Consider the following 13,528-nt stretch of genomic DNA (forward strand, 5'->3'; position numbering starts at 1 on the left):
GCTCTAAAACTATTCAGAACTCATCTGGATGTGCATCTTTGGGCAACTTATTTTCATTTCTTCTTAAGAGTCATACAGTATTTTAGATCACTGGTTCCCAACCGGGGGTCCGTGGACGCCCAGGGGTCCGCAAGAACTAAATTAAGGTCCATGAAACAAAGTTATAAACCCATAATAAATTAATATTTTCAATTAAAAGTTCTCTATTATAAAAATATATATTCAAATATTATTCTAAGTTTAATGTTTAACTAACAGTTATGATTAAAGTTTATTTTCAAATTCTCGGAATTTTTATTTTGAACCTTGGGGTCCCTGCACCGAACAAAAAAGTCCTAGTGGTCCCTGGTCAAAAAAAGGTTGGGAACCACTGTTTTAGATGGTACAAAGTACTTTACAGATATTATCTCAGCAATCTTTACAGCTTTGCCATTAAACAGATCCAACCATGGCGCTGGGAGAAGGAGCGCCCGAGGGACACACTTATGTGTGCTGGAGCCAAGTGCTGGTGGCCCACTAGCCTTCATGTCCTGCCGGCCTAGCAGGCTCAGCGGCACCTGGCCAAGCTGGTACACAAAGTGCACAGGCAGCTTGTTTCTGCCACCGGCCTGGTGGGCGTGCTGATGCGGGAGGCGGCCGGGCAGGCCCTGCTGAAGGACAAGTGGAAAGTGGAGTGGTTGGAGGCACTGCTGTGGCAAGCCTGTGCCTGGTGGCCTCTTCTCTGTAGCAGCCAGGTGGAAACCACTGCCTCCAACCAATGACTGCCACCATGGCCAGCACTGCCCCGTCTCTGCTGCCGCTGCCCCCTTTCTTCCCGCACCAGGGCAACCTCTCCCCCCAGCCCCCCTCTAGATTTGGCCCATAACAGACCAACATTATCATCCCCATTGTAGCACATGGGTGTCTGAGAGATAGTTGCTTGTCGAAGACCACCTAGTGAGTTTATGGATAAGGCAACATACAAGTGGGACGTCTACACTGTCATGACATACTCTTAGCCACTATGCTTCACCTTTTCTATGATCAAGCCCCTTTACAGCAGTCAAAAGAAAGCTTGTCTTTCAACGGACCAATGGCAGATACATGAATCTCACCCAGTTGACTTTGAAGCGTTCTGGAATTCATTCAGTTATCAGCATCCGATGGGCAATGCTTGTCAGAAAAGTACCCTTCAGATTGACCCCAAACACACCATTTTAACTAGGGCTCTACGTCACCTGATTAAAGAATTCATTAGTTGATTTAATCATGTGAGTCCGATTCAATTAAAATGTGCATGTGAATAAAAACAAGATTGAAGGAAAACAGCACACTGCTCTTTTAGATGAGGCATGGACGTTAACTACCAGCGCAATCCTAAGGGGGGGTAGTTAAGGATCTCCCAGGGATGACGCAGCTGCTCTGCCTCTTGAGCGGCTTGCAACAGCACAGTAGGATTTCCTAAATTCCCCCCAAGTAGGAATAAATGAATTCCCCCCAAGCCCTGTGAAATTGCTCCATTGAGTTTCATGGGGCTACACCACGATTTTTGCAGGTGCAAGTTCGTGCCTGCAAAAGGGGACATTCCCAGAGCAAAAGGGCTTAGGGAGCTGACTAAAGTCAGCCCCACCCCGCCCTCTTTGGTGGTGGCACAAGCCCTTGCGGCAGAGATATGCTGCCACCACTGTGGCTCTAGTGCTTGAGTATGGCACTGCTGCGCCGCTTCCTGGCGCTGGCGTACCTGGCCCTGAGCCGGTGTTAGTGCCAGTTTAGCCAGCACAAATGGCTTGTGGATTGCTCTGCCCGTCAGCACCATTTTGCAAGAAACATTCCTTCCAATGTGCTAGAAAAGGTGGAATAGCATGTCACCAGCTACCCACTGTTTTTGCAAGTGCAGTTATTAAAAACAACTTTACAAAATGTGCCTGATTAATCTGGAACAACTTTTTTAAAGTTGAGCAAAAAAAAAATTCAATCACTCAATCAGGGTTGCCACCCTAATTTTAAATTCTTTAACTGTAACATGTGACGCCTCCGCGGATTTAAAAGAAGGAGAAGCAGATAGGGGTTCTGTGCTTGCAACCTGCAAAACCATCTTTAGCCAGACTTTCCTGTCTCTCAAAACAAGCAACGGTTTCAAAACTGGCGTCTACATCTCCGAACCCGGCTTATACATATATATGTAGCATTATTTTCCTGGTTTTCAGTGGCTGAAAAGCGTCTGACTCATCTCTGAAAGAAGTGCATCCATCTTACTTTTAGTGTCTCCGTCTTTGGCGAACGCTAAGAAGACGCCATGGGGAAGCATGGGTGCACGGGCTTAGGGAGTGGCCGAGATGCAAATCCCTCGCTTTCTCATTTCCCACCGACTACAAGCAGGTAGGGCAGCGTGTTATCAAGTGTCAGATCCACGCATATGGGACCTTGCCACAACGCACGCAGGCTTTTCAGCTAGACGCACATAGGCAGAGCATGTCAAGATCACCCCTCCCCCTCGCGTGTTGTATTTCTCCCCCCCCCCCAAGCTTGCAGCTCAAGGCTGTTCGCCTGCATTGGATTCAAATTTGAAGAAGCACGCAGGCCTCGCACCTTAAACAAACACCCAGCGTAGGGCGTGCAACTGCCAGTCTCAACCCCGTGGGTCTTTTCCTGCTGGGATATCTTGCAGCAAGAGGGAGGAGGCAGGGAGGGCCTCGCCTACTCAGCCCTACATACCGAAAGTGAGTGAACTGCAAAACTTCAAAAAAAAAAAGTTGGGTTTTTAGCTCATGCAAGAATGGAAGTTGGTAAACGTTCGCCTACCTGGTCCAAGTCTGCAACAAGTGCATGCAGGGTCCCAGGTCAGCGCGGGCGCGATTTTTCTTTCTTTTTTTTACACCGACAGAGCAATTGCAATTTTAATTTATCGCCCCTGCTGCTATTTACTGGGTCCTATTTTGCATACAGTACGACTCGTCCAGTAAATAAATATCGCTCCGCCAGGAAATATATGCGCCCCCCTCGTCACAGCCCCCTCCCGTGCAATGTACCCTCCCCTCACAGACTGTACGGGGGGGGGACGAAGGGGAGGGGTGGAAATAACTAACCTCCACCCTTTTCCAGCCCACGCCAGGGAAAGCTCAAGGTAGCCGGACTTACCTTGCGCATGCAATCCTGTGCACGCCTCCCAGGAAGGGGGCTCGACCCCCCTCGATCTCTGCTGCAAAATCCCAGCGTCAGCAAAACGCTGTCAAATTATTTTCGTGCAAAACCGGGAGGGGGGGGGAGTGGAGACAGAGCGAGCGAGAAGCAGAAGCAAAAAAAAAAAAGGGGGAGGAGGCTAAAGAAGAAAATCGGATCCCTCCGCCGAGAAGGGTCTGGTCCTGAGTTTGCAAACCAGGAAGTAAGGTGTCGGCAGCAGGAGAGCCCGAAGCCCGCAGATCTCTTTGCACGGGGCAGCCGCCGAGTCGGCCCCCCGCTCGCGAGCTGCCTCTCCTCCCCGGGGCTGTCGACTCAGCGCAGGTCATGGAGCCCTCCTGGCATGGAGCTCCAACCTGGCAGCGGCCCCGGGCCACCTTGCAACCACTGGTCCTGGGGAAGGAAGGAAGGAAGGAAGGAAGGGGGGCGGCGACCCCGCCGCATAAGGGCGAGGAGATGTCCCCGGTGATAACGGCTGGGGGCGTGCGGACGGGACCGCGTGCACGGCGCGCCGTTTTCTCCCGTGCAACTCCGGAGAGCTGCGGGGAGGAGGAGGAGGAGGGGTGGTGGTGCACCTTTGCGTTTCTGCGAAGGAGGTGGGGTGGGTGGCGGATTTCACTGGAGGGCCACCCGGGAAAAATCCCGATAGCCCGGTCGTAGGCATGTTTACTCGGAAGTCACCCCCGCTGTATAGACCGCGGGGCTGGATCCTGGGCGAGGGTCGCAGGCTTGCACCTCTATAAGCGGCATTCCCCCTCCCCTCCAAAAATGCTTTGCATTTCCAAAGGAGTGGAAGGAGGTGCACATTTTCTCCTTTAGCTGTGATCCTATGCACGCCGCTCTGGAAGTAAGCCCTACAGAATACAGCGGGGCCTTACTTCCGAGTAAACATGCATAGGATCGGACAGCACATTTTCCCCGTCCGGATTCTCAGAACTCTGCCTGGGGGCTTATTGTTGGGTTTCGAGAATTTGGATGGGGGAAATGTGCATCTGGAGAGCGGCGAGTCCAAGGCAAAACCTCCCGTGCATAAATGGCCCTTATTTATCCATGGGAGGTTCTGCATTGGATTTGCCACTCTCTAGATGCACCTTTTCCCCATCTGAATTCTCAAAACTCTGCATGGCGGCTTATTGTTGAGTTTTGAGGATATGGATGGGGTGTGGGCTAGTGTACTCGATGCGCTTTCTCCTTCCTCCCACAACGCCATGACTGCAAAACGTGGGGAGGTGGGTGGGGGACTCCTCCTGGGAGCGCCCCCAGCTGGCTTTTGATTGGTGCGGCGCTCAGACGTGGGGAGCCCGCTCGCGCCGGCTCTGCCCTCCCTCTGCCGCCCAACACTTCTCAGAAAAGAAACTTGCAGTATGCGTCGCAGTCGGGCGCCTCTCCATTTTTGTCTTCCGTTAAGGTATTCGCAGGTAACCGAACCAGACCACGGTGGAGAAGCTGTCACAAATTAACGTTGCCCGGGTTGGTTGGTTTTTTAAACCCTGGCAAGGTTCCTGTTCCTTTCTAAAGCTATTTATGCAAGGGTTGTTGTTTTTTTTGCCTTGAATTTGCCCTCTCTAGATGCACATTTTCTCCATCCAAATTCTCAAAACTCAACAGTAAGCCCCCATGCAGAGTTCTGAGAAATGTGCATACAGAGACTGGCAAATCCAAAGCAAAATCGCCCATGCGTCAATGACCTAAGCTGAAGCAGCATTTCAGCAGGCCTGGTGAAGCTTCCCCCCCCCCCCCATCATCAGCTGGCTGGGGAAGGGTAGGCCTTTTTCAGTTTCTCAGAGGTCTATGAGACATAGGTGAGGGGAAAGCCGTCAACTCTGGGTTACTTAACTAAGATGCATCCTCTGCCTTCGGGAATCAACTGGCCAGCTCGGCCGAAGAGAATGGACAGTTCCAATGGGGATGGAGGAATCCTTGAAGGGTAGCAATTGGCCAGCAGCAGTAATGGACGGTGACACTGGTGGAGGGTCTTTTGTAGACAACAGTGCTGACGCTTCTGGTGGCAGAAGAAGACGATGGTAAACCATTTGTACTCATCTCATACCTTGAAAATCAAATCAAGCCTGAACTATTCCTAGAAGCTAAAATGACTAAACTGAGGCTATTGTATTTTGGTCACATGAGAAGACAAGAGTCACTGGACAAGGCAATAATTCTAAGAAAAGTTGAAGGCAGCAGGAAAAGAAGACCCAACATGTGATGGATTGACTCAATCAAGGAAGCCACGGACCTCAGTTTGCAAGACCTGAGCAAGGCTGTTAACGATAGGACGTTTAGGAGATCACTGATTCATAGGGTCACCATAAGTCGAAAGTGACTTGATGGTGCTTAACACACACACACACAACCATTAGCACTTAACCAGTGATTAGATGTTCTTGGACTGCTGTACAGTAAGCTCATGAGTAATCGTAGCAGGTCTGGCTTCAATCTGCATACTATATTGATTCGCTTGATGACTTACATGTGATGACTTGCAGGTGTCCTCAGTCATAACATCACAGGCAGAATTTCACATACCTCAAATGCAGTACTGTACAATAGACTCCGTTTATAGATTCAGCAGTACAGTACTCAAGAGAGGTACACATATGAAGGATATATTAGTGTTGTATTATTGATGAAATGATCTAGCTGAAGTTTGTTGCCTTCTTTGGAGTCTCTGAAGGAGAGGATGCAGCAGGATTCTGTTTAGGGAATGGCCTTTTTACACACAACATTATTTTTTACATTTATATCCCATCATTTAGGCTGAATATACCTTCAGCCCTGTGAGATAGGCTAGGCTAAGGACCATTTAACACGTTATAAAGCCCATGTTGCAGACACAAGGACTGTTGACAGATGTGGTCTGAGAGCTTTGTGCTTCCCATGTTCAACTGAGATTGGGACTGTGGTGTATGGGTAGAAGGGTCTTAAGCTTCTCTCTCACACATACAGCACTATTTTCCTGATCTGGAGTGGCCCTGGGAACTGCTATCAGACCTACTGAAAGAACTTGTCGGTTTCAGTACGTGTAAGTTTCTCACACACGTTTCTCCAGTGAGGCAAATAGTGGCTTTTTGGGGCCATTTCATGTTGGGAAAATGGGCTGGCATGAGGCTGAAACCCCCTCCAAATTGGGCCCAAGCACAGAGCTCTCAGGGCAAATATGGTTGAAAGTCCTTGTAGCAATATGTTCACCATGTGAATTTAGTAATGTGTGAATTGGAGAGCATAGTTTCCTCAAAGCCACAAAGCGGTATTCATACCTTCAGTCCATTTCACACATTACTCAAAAGAGACATGGGTGTGCCATGTATACAGGACCAGGGACCACAGACCGTCCTGGCTCCTTACCCACTAAGTGACACGTTTACTGCATTCATATTTTGGGTGTGTTAAGTGTGGTTCTGAACCCGTTTTTTTTTTTTCACATTGAAGGCCTTATGTCTTATTATTTCACACAGGAAAACCTAGGTTGGTCACTCGAGGGGCTGCAGCCAATGAGGCTTTCTACCACCCTTTTCACAATCACATTTACATCCTTGGTTATATACCAATGTTTTTCAAACTGCTAGAGGTCTGTGTCTCTCACAAACTTACGCTATCTTATAACCCAAAATTAATTGCAGAAGAAGAGTTGGTTTTTATAGCCGAATTTCTCTACGACTTAAGGGAGACTCAAACCGGCTTGCAATCACCTTCCCTTCCCCTCCCTGTGAGGTAGGTGGGGCTGAGAGAGTGTGACTAGCTCAAGGTCACCCAACTGGCTTCCTGCGTAGGAGTGGGGAAACAAATCCAGGTCACCAGATTAGCCTCCACTGCTCATACAGAGGAGTGGGGAATCAAACCCAGTTCTCCAGATCAGAATCCACTGCTCCAAACCACCACTCTTAACCACTACACCACGCTGGCTCTCTAATTGTAACAAAATGCTAATCATCTGTTTCATAAATTAATGTGTATAGATTGTTTTTATTTTATTTTATTTATTAAAGCATTTATATTCCACCCTTCCTTTGTGGCTTAAGGCGCTCTACAATCCATAATTAAATATCAAACAATAAAAGGCCACTTTCCCACCCTCCAACCTAATAAAATGCCTACAACTTAAAATGGAGGAGAGAGTGATATAGACTGCTTTGGCCTCTAATTAGGGAGAAAAGTGGGGTATAAATGAAATAAACACACTCAGTAAAAAGCTATGGTAACTAAGATAGCCTTACAGCGCCTGCTAAAGGTTTCCAAGGATGAAGACCTGCTTCCCTCCGACACACACATCTGGGGAGCCTGTTCCATAAAATGGAAGCCACAACCAAGAAAGCACGGGCCTTTGTCAAGGCCAGGTGGAACACGCCAGCATTATCAGGCTAACAGTTGTAGCTGGCAGATGGGGATATATGAAGATAAATGGTCCTTTAGATATATGGCCATGAAGGTAATAACCTTTCTTGCACTTGAATCATGTGTATAGAGGTTGCTGCTATATGAGAAGGATCTATGGAGTGGGATAGTAATTCCACAATGACTAGAAGATAAATAGTGCAGGACACCTCTGACTTCATTCCATAACCATATACAAGAAAAACAAGCAGTAGTTTTTCTTTAATTTCCTTCTTTCCAAATCAAGTAGGGTAATGGAATAGTAAGAGTGTGTTCTACCTTATCTCTGAAATCCCGTGTGGCTTAGTGAACATCCCCTGCCATGGGGCATTTGATCTACCCCAGGGGTTCCCAACCTTTTTGAGCAACTTTGGAATTCTGACACTGAATGGTGGGTGCAGCAACAAAATGGCTGCCATAAAATGGAGGCAATGCCAGCCACAAAATGATTCAGCTGCCTTGAAATTCTTTAAAGGTAGAGAAAAGTGGGGTATAAAAACCAACCCTTCTCCTTCCAAATGAGAAAGGCAGAATTCAGCTCCACAGGGGAAAAGGTACAAAAGATATACAATCTTCTTCAGTTGTCCCCATCATCTGAAGCTAGATGGGTGGCAACTTGAGAAAGGGCCTTCTTGGTCATGGCACCAAAACTTTGGAACTCCCTCCCCAGGGAGATTCGTTGGCCTCTATTGGTGTTTTTCGCTAGCAGGTGAAAACTTTGTTTCTTCTAGCATACCCTCAATAATGATACTGGCCCTTCTTCAATGTTGTTTATGTATGTATGTATTTATATTTTAGAATTATATTCTACCCCTCCACCATTACAGAGGGGCTCGGGGCAGGTAACAAGTCAAATATACATTTAAAAACAGAAACAATTAAAATAGATTTAGGCCCATACAATACAGATAAAAAGATGGCGCCCTAAGCTCCCAGCAGACCTGACTCCTGAGAATAACAGACCCTCCACAAAGTGACATTGAATTATTTTATAATTTTAACTATTTTTAATTGTTTGAATGTTTCAATTTTTTATGCTTGCTTCCTTGAGGACCCTGCTTGGGTGGAAAGGTGGCATAAAAACGTTTTAAATAAATATACACAGTGCAATCTTAAGAACACTTATCTGATAGAGAGCCCCATTGAATACACCTTAGAACAGTGATGGCGAACCTTTTAGAGACCGAGTGCCCAAACTGCAACCCAAAACCCACTTATTTATCGCCAAGTGCCAATACGGCAATTTAACCTGAATTCTGAGGTTTTAGTTTAGAAAAAACTACTCATACATTCACATATTTTGCGTTAAAAGAAAAACACAATAACAGAGCTTTCAATGATGCAAACTTTTACCTTTCAATAAAAAGTTGTTTGTATTTGGCATGCATCTCTCCAGGACTCGTCCTATGCTCAGCCACCGGACATTATTGCTAGGGTTGCCAGGTCTCCAGCCACCACCTGGAGGTTGGCAGCCCTAGTAGAGGAAGGGAAGGGGGAGGGATGGAGAAAGGAAGGAACCGAGAAAGGAAAGAGATTGAAGGAACTGGGGAAGGAAGGAAGGAAGGAAGGAAGAAAGAAAGGGGGAGGGATGGAGAAAGGAAGGAAGGAAGGAAGGAAGGAAGGAAGGAAGGAAGGAACTGGGAAAGGAAAGAGAAGGAAGGAACTGGGGAAGAAAGGAAGGAAGGAAGGAAGGAAGAAAGAAAGAAAGAAAGAAAGAAAGAAAGAAAGAAAGAAAGAAAGAAAGAAAGAAAGAAAGAGTCCTGGGTCGGGCCTCAAGCCCCACCCAGGACTTGCTCTAGGGCACACATCCGAAGTTCTCCCCCCCTTACCGGTAGCTCTGGGGAGGCGGGGAGGCGATGGTGCGGGACGGCGGAGACGTTGGGCCCCGGCGCAGTGGCATCGGGTGCCTCCCAGCTGGCTGTCAGGGGCGGCGAGAGAGAGGGCGAGCGCGCCAACACTTGCGACCCCGCCAGCCTGCGGGCGACCTTAGGGGCTGGGGAGGGAGAAGGCAGAGGCCACGCAGCCACTCCCGAGCCAGAGGACTTGAGGGTGGCTCCGGCTACCCCACAAGCTTACTGCAGGAGTCATGGATGAGCGGGAGAGGGGGAGGACGGCGGGAGACGGCAGCCCTTTCTCTGGCGGATATGCGGCTGTTGAGGGGCCGCCTGGCCCTCCGCAATCGCCCTGAGAAGGAGGAGGCGGCGGGCGAAAACGGCAGGGGGAGAGGCACCTGAGGAGGAGGTCGATGGCGGCGGCAGCCTGGAGCTGGACCTTTGGGAGCCGCTGAGGGGGACGAGGAGGAGGAAGGCGGCGAGGAGGAGCTGCTGCTGGAGCCTGGAGGAGGAGGCCCGGCCTCGTTGCTGCTGGCCTCCCCGCCACCTATCAGCTGTTGCGGGGCAAGGGGGGAAGAGGAAGAAGCCAGCCGCGTTCATGTGAGGTAGGAAGCTGACACGCCCATGCACGACGCATGGTGTGGGGGGGGGAGCTCAGCTGAGAGAGGGAGAGGCACAGACGACCCGGGAGGCCTTTTGGAGCCCACCTGCACGTGCCGGCAGAGAGGGCTCCGCGTGCCGGAAGTGGCACGCGTGCCATAGGTTCGCCAACATGGCCTTAGAAGGATTTTGAGTACACCTTTTTAGGATTGTTTTTATAGTTCTTATAGTTCAGCAGTACTAACAGTTTTATCCCATAACAGTATTTTCAGGCAGAATGTTATCACACAGTTTCAAAACATTCATTTGTAAAAATGTACCTTACTCATATTTCTGTGTGAAAGTTCACCAGCAAAAAAAATAGAAAAAGTGACATAATTTTTCCATTGTGCTTCAAGCTCCATGTGCCCTGAGATAACGGAGGATCAAGGTCATCAGTTTCTATAGTTTGAGAGAGAGTAACACAAAGATATAGTAAGGGGGAGGGAGAGAGATTTGGTGAGAAGCTCCAGTGTGCATGTAATGAGCACCAGCCCTGATGAAATTCTTCGCAGTTTCATCCCACAAGGGAAGCAATTGTACAAACAGGGTATAGTATTTCTTTACGGATGTAGATTTCAATATATTTTTGAAGATGGTTAAGGGGAGATGTGACAGAGGTCTATAAAATTATGCATGGTATGGAGAGACTGGACAGGGAGAAGCTTTTCTCCCTCAATACTAGAACGCGGGGTCATTTGCTGAAGCTGGAGGGTGAGAGATTCAAAACAGATAAAAGGAAGTCTTTCTTCACACAACACATAAATAAATTGTGGAACTCCCTGCCCCAAAATGTGGTTATGGCTGCCAACTTGGAAGGCTTTAAGAAGGGAGTAGGCATGTTCATGGAGGAGTGGGCTATCCATGGCTGCTAGTCAAAATGAATACTAGTCATGATGTATACCTAGTATCAGAGGAGCATGCCTATTATAATAGGTGCTGTGGTACACAAGGAGGATGCTGCTGCCGTTGTCTTGTTTGTGAGCTTCCTAGAGGCACCTGGTTGGCCACTGTGTGAACAGACTGCTGGACTTGATGGGCCTTGGTCTGATCCAGCAGGGCTTTTCTTATGATCTTAACTGTTAGTCTATTGTCACAGAGAACCCCTCCAACATACTGTCAGAGTGTTGTTTCATCCATTTTAATGGGTCTGTCACTAAATGGACTGGAGTTGTGGACTTACTGATTTTGCCACTACAGATGTTAAATTGCTTTATGTAGGTCATTTCTATCCAGATTGTCTGTAATGCTTTTCGGAAGCGGGATTTTTTCCTTGATTCCCTGCAGCATTGAGGTGCACTTCTGTACCTCCTGGGGTTTTCCCAGCTTTTCTACAATCTTTCTCAACCTTGGTTTGCTAAAGTTTTGGGAAAGATCTCAGTAAAGCCTGGATGTTACTTGTGTGGGTGGAAAAATTTGGTGTTTGCTGCCCACATGGCAGTCTTTTTCCCTAACTCTCCACACGGACCACTTCCTCCCCCTTCCTCCAAGGGCTTTTAATTTTTGTTTTTAAATTGCACTAGAAGTGTAGTGTAGTAGTTAAGAGTGGCAAACTCTAATCTGGAGAACTGGGTTCAATTCCCCACTCCTCCACATGAAGGCTGCTGGGTGACCTTAGGCCAGTCACAGTTCTCTCTGAACTCTCTCAACCCATGCAGAGGAAGGCAATGGCATGCTATCTCTGAACGTCTCTTCCCTTGAAAACCCTATGGGATTGCCATAAGTCAGCTGTGACTTGATGGCACGTGCACACAAACACAGAGAGAATATTGTTATATTGCTATAATGTTATATCAGTATACGTACCAGGTTCTTTTAAATTCCCAGCTTTCATTAAAAAAGAAGTCTACATATTCTGTTGCAGAGATGTAAGAAGAGGAAAATAATAACTTCACAATGGAGGGGGCTGGAGACTCCATTTTTTAAAATGAGAGCTGGGAATTCAGAGAACCTGGTACATAAATTGGTATAACATTATATCAGTGTAACAATATTCCAGAGCCAATTTGTTTTTTTAAAAAACTGCAAAACTCTGGTGGCCTTGGAGGGGGGGGGGTGGCCACTGCTAGGTGACTGGGGCAGGGAAACTGTGAAGTGGAAGCACTATTGCCACTGTGATTTATCTGTAGAGTTGCCAACCTCCAGGTAGTAGCTGGAGATTTCCTGCTATTACAACTGATCTCCAGCTGATAAAGATCAGTTCACCTGGAGAAAATGGCTGCTTTGGCAATTGGACTCTCCCCTCCCCAAACCCCACCCTCCTCAGGTTCTGCCCCCAAAACCTCCCGCTGGTGGCGCAGAGGGACCTGGCAACCCTATTTATTAGCTGTACCAGCAATGAGAAACCATGCAAGCCCATTCCTCTGTGGAAGGAAACATACTTAAGTGGACTGTTTTTCAGGGGAGGGAGGTTTGATAGCCCCCTTCTTGTTTTTAAACATCTGGCCTGTTGAATTCTGGAGAACCTGAAAGCTTGTATGTTGTGTTTTGTTATTTTAGTTGGTATTACGAAAAGATATGACATGGCTTTTGTTTTAGGTAGATTATCCCCAGTTGTTACTGCTGCTCATAGTCACTGTGCTTTTCTTGTATACTTTTAAATTTTTTATAGAAATGTGAAATGCCACAAACTATAATTCTTGCCTTCATAATCTTTTATCCCACTATTCATATTTTCCCCTCTGTGTGTATATGTCACACATAAGAACACAAGAAAGGCTATGCTGGATCAGACCAAGGTCCATCAAGTCCAGCAGTCTGTTCACCCAGTGGCCCAACCGGGTGCCTCCAGGAAGCCCACAAACAAGACAATTGCAGCAACATTGTCCTTCCTGTGTTCCAAAGAACCTAATATAATAGGCATGCTCATCTGATCCTGGAGAGAATAGGTATGCATCAAGACTAGTATCCGTTTGTACTAGTAGTCATGAATAGCCCTCTCCTTCATGAACATGTCCACTCCCTTCTTAAAGCTTTCCAATTTGGCAGCCATCACCACATCCTGGGACAGGGAGTTCCACAATGTAACTATGCACTGTGTGAAGAAAGACTTCCTTTTATCTGTTTTGAATCTTTCACCCTCCAGCTTCAGCAGATGACCCTGCATTCTAGTATTATGAGAGAGTGAGAAAAGCTTCTCCCTGTCCAGTCTCTATACCATGCATAATTATATAGACCTCTATCATATCTCCCCTTAACCGCCTACTTTCTAAGCTAAACAGCCCAAAGCATTTTAACCACTCCTCATAGGGCAGTTGCTTTAGCCCCCTGATCATTTCGGTTGCTCTTTTCTGCACCTTCTCAAGCTCTGCAATATCTTTTTTTTAGGTGTGGTGACCAGAACTGTACACAGTACTCCTGAGTGCAAGGCCATTTCATGCATCTAATGGTGGACTCTAGCGCACAGAAGTTTGTTTCAATAAATCTGCTAGGCTTTAAGATGCCAGAAATATTGTCTGAATGTGTGCCCCTCTACAAACTATGGTTTGATAGGTTTTGAAACTGGTTTATGAACTACATGTAATCTTAAA

This window comes from Euleptes europaea, chromosome 7 (assembly GCF_029931775.1).
Source record: "Euleptes europaea isolate rEulEur1 chromosome 7, rEulEur1.hap1, whole genome shotgun sequence".
NCBI lineage: Eukaryota > Metazoa > Chordata > Lepidosauria > Squamata > Sphaerodactylidae > Euleptes > Euleptes europaea.